The following is a 4,441-nucleotide window of genomic DNA, read 5'->3' as shown; positions in this document are numbered from 1 at the left end:
CGCTTATCCGTTACCGGGTCGCGGGGGCAGCAGTCGCGACCCAAATCACACTGCACCGTACCAACCGCCCCAAACCTTCCTGCGGGTGGTGAGTCCACTGGAAGGTACCTAACCGGGATTCAAACGTGCCCAGGAGGTGAACCCTGGGGTTTCACACCAATGACAGATAGGTTGCCTCTGGGCCAAAGTGTCACCCCACAGAAGTAATTGAGGGCAATTTTCAAATAAAAATTTAAACCCCTTGTCCATCTTCATGTGGTGGAAAAAAGCGGGGGAGAGGGGTTTTGGGCCTGATGACTTGATCAGGTTTTGTGTGCGAGGCAGGTACTCAGGCTGGGCGAGGGAAGATGATGAACGAGGGGCATTAATCTCTGTGACAGAAAGAGAGAAGTTAGCAGTAGTGATAGCAGCGCTAATGGCTTTAATTACCATTTAATCAGATGCCTCAGGGCCGATGTAGGGGGCAGAGAAGATCAAACTCCATCGGCCTTCTCTAAGACGAGTAGGAGAGGAGGATGGTCCCTGTGATAGCTGGTCTGATGCTGCAGGCACTGTTTGAGAACCCATGTCTCATTTTTGGTATCCATGTAAAGACAGCGAGTTTGATTTGCAAGAAAGGCCCTTTGATCTTTATCTAAAAACAACTGTGCTGGAACTTCAAATGCATCCTTAAACACTGTAAATGTGTATTTTTGTCATCTTTTTCTGAGATTTTAGGTATAAAGAAATTGATTTCAAAGACAACTAGACAGGTATCCACAAGTGGCAAGCATTCTTAGTACCAAAATAAAACAGCCACTGAAAGTATCACTCCATACGACCCTTTCCATTCCATTGAGTTCAAACATAAAAGATTGCTGCGCCCTCTGTTTGGCCCTAAATTCTTTCCAAGTCGACATGTTAGACCAAACTAGGGCCCGGGGGCCGGATGCAGCCCATTCATCTTTTTAATCCGGCCCGCCAAACCTAACCAAATTATATAATTTGTTTAAATTATTATTATACTGTCTTTTCCCTGCAATACCCACACTAAAAACATTTTAGCCTTTATGCACGACTTTTACATGTAATTTATCTTAGGTTGCATGAACGCTCCTTCTATCTGCTTCTGACCCAGCCCCGGTGTTCAATTTAAGGACAATTTAAGGGCCAGCGATTCAAAAAGCTTGCCCACGCCTGAGCTAGACAATCTGATCGTAACATTCTGATTTGTCTGTCAACATGTTACATTACTGCAGTCAGTACAGGACAAAAACACAATTCCAAACATTATGAAGATGTTACAACCACTGTTTCCTCTGATTAGTTTACAAGTAATTTATGGAGCTCAAGTCTATACAGGTGTATTTCTGTTGGTGCCTGTGTGAAGGTTCTGTGTGCACCAAGTGTCTTTGTGCAAGACACAGAAAAAGCAAACAAATCTTTCTTGGAACAGACAGACCAATGGTGAAGACAGCAGAATCCAGACACGGATTCTTTGGTGTCAAGTCACCTGATAAAACGCTTCAAGATAACTGCCAACCACAGCTCTTCCTCCCTTACTAGGGGGGATAGAGTGCGCAGCATGGACAGTCTGACAGTCCCATCACTGGGCCACATATTGACAAATACATGCACACTCATATTCATACCTATGGTCAGTTCAGAGTAGAGGATACTCAAATTAAAAAATCTCAGAGGTCAACAAAGGTATTTGATAATAAATCAAAGGCTGAGGGTTGGGGTGGGGTTGGTTCTTGGATAAGACAGTTCAGGTTCCCTGTGCTTCACACTTTTTCTCATCCTTTGGCTGAGTTTTTGACTTACTATTGATTAAATCCTCAATTTAATAATTTTAACCTTCCTCTTTTGTTAGGTTTTACAATTAAATGCATAAAAGAATCACATACAGTACATACTGTACAGATCCTGTAATGAGGCCACTGATAGTCTATGGGGCGCATCAACAGGCAGAACTATTTTCTATTTTTAAGATTCTTGCTATATTTCGATCTGGGTCACGGAACCAGTTGAAAGATTATTGGTATAATCAATCCAAGTCACGGCCCAGTTGCACGATTTGGCCCTTCTTCGTTTGTGAGCACGATACCAATTGGAGGATTTCTTCTCCCCGTAGTCACAGCACCGAAATTGAGGAAATCACCTCGTATTTGAAAGATTATTGGTATAATCAATCCAAGTCACGGCCCAGTTGCACGATTTGGCCCTTCTTCGTTTGTGAGCACGATACCAATTGGAGGATTTCTTCTCCCCGTAGTCACAGCACCGAAATTGAGGAAATCACCTCGTATGTAGTCTCAGACAAGGAATGAAACAGCCGGTAGATGGTCGATTTGTTTAATAACAAAACGCCAAAACAAACAGGTCCAAGAGTAAAATAAAACGACTGGAGAGGTATTCAAGAAAATCTCATACAACAGTTGCCAGAATGCAAATTTAAGAACTAAACTTTCCTCAAGAATAACTTATCAAGAATAACATCTAATGCATCATCAGTGATTTACACTTTTATACCTGTATGGAGGGAGTAGTTTTCGCCTTCCCGGGTGTGTGTTTAAATGTTGTAGGCCAATGGAAGAGAGAGGTTGTGCCTTTTGTGGCCAATCATATTATTATTGTATCATGGGTGTGCCTGCAGTCACCACTATGTGGCGCTGCTGCTCCATGATTCAGCAGTTTTCAAAGACATTTTATTAACTTTTTGTTGCTGAGTGGGGTGTTAAGACAAGGGAAGTGGACAGAGCCATAAGGTCCAGCAAACAATAGGGGGTTATGTAGATCAAAGGGAGTGGATGAATCCTTGATTCCCTGTAAAGATATAAGTCTTAGTTTTAGAAACAACATGAGTCGTAAATTCTACACCTGGGAAGACCTTTGTAGTGTATATCTGTGTCTTATCAGCTTCTTGCTTTCAGACTTAAACTAATGTGAAAACCACTGAAATCTAACAGCCGCTAGAGGGCACTCTAGGCTTGTGTACCAATATCTACTACTGCTGTAATGGCACGTTTTTCATATTTCTGCTGGTGTCACTTATACTCCGTAGCGATTTGTAGTCCAGAGTATAATACAGTAAATACACAGTATACTGTATATACCCCTAATGATAGACAGTCAGACCTCAGTCAGACACAACTGAACAACAACTGAAGTGAAAACGCGTTGAAATAAGTGAACTGCACTCCAGAAGTTAATATATACACCATTTGCTGTATTCACAGTTCAAATTCATAAAATGTATAAGACATTCAAGGAAAATACTTTTTTACATGGGAATACTGATTTTATAGGCGGAGACGGGCGGAGACGGGCGATGATGTATTCCAGTGTTTTTTTCTTTTGTGCGCATGCACAGTACACGAAGCATACAAATCGGACGGGAATACAAATCTGATAGAATACATGGTAGCAGTGGCTGTAGATGATGACGGTGATTAACGGACAGAGAAGACAGAGTTTAAAATTAACACAACACCACGGCTCCTGCAGGACTGTTAAACACAATTTTAATGGCCACATAACTCAAGCACTACAGAGTGTGCTGTACTGTACTAGGCTTACTAGAACTGAAGGAAATACCTTTTCTTATTTATAATCTTGTGATTATCTTTTTGTTCACAGATAAACATCAAATGTTTGCGGTGCAAATGGAGCGGTGGATAACATTGGAATGCATTAGTTTGTGTGTATGTTATATTGCACATTTTTAAGCATTTACTTGTGTTTGAATTTTTGGATTTTGCTCTGTTTGGTCTGTCTGGTTACTCTTTGTTGACTTGGTGTAGCTCCTTTGGAAAATTGGCATTTCACAGCTGTGATGAGTTCATCTCTAACACATACAAGTAAAATTTTATTTTATTTTAAATTAATTTCTTAATTTTGAAATAAACGTTCTACCTTTGTTATTTTGGTTGGATCACCAGTGGCGTCTTGAGGTACAAGGATGTTTTACTGTTTAATCTTCTCAGTTAAAGTGTTTCCGGATTCTTTACGGTATTTTGTGACACGTTTTTGGGAACAATAATACAAACGCAGCAGTTTTGGCTGTTAGAAACCAAAGAAGAACAACAAGTAAGTAAGTTACTAAGTCATCCTTAGTGGAGACAGACTCTTGTATGCCATGCATGGAATTAAAATACATGATCTTTGTGTCCTAAGAGGGTATTTTTATCAATATTATAGCAGAGACTTTAAAGTTTTTATTTGATGTAGAGCATTTTACAGTTGTCCTGTGGGGGGGCAACATAAATTAACAATAACAACAATAAGCCGTTGAACGGTTAACGGGCTCCTGTGTCAAGTCCCCGCCAAGTTGTCACCACAGTGTTAACTGGCAGGATATATATATATATATATGTGTGTGTGTGTGTGTGTGTATAGTCAGGACACTTTCTCTGTTAGATAAGACTTTAAAAAATGCTTAGTTCATACCCCAGTTTCC

Source organism: Cynoglossus semilaevis, unplaced genomic scaffold, assembly GCF_000523025.1.
Source record: "Cynoglossus semilaevis isolate Cse_v1.0 unplaced genomic scaffold, Cse_v1.0 scaffold376, whole genome shotgun sequence".
Classification (NCBI taxonomy): Eukaryota; Metazoa; Chordata; class Actinopteri; order Pleuronectiformes; family Cynoglossidae; genus Cynoglossus; species Cynoglossus semilaevis.
The sequence above is the reverse complement of the archived record's forward strand: the minus strand, read 5'-3'. Positions refer to the sequence as shown.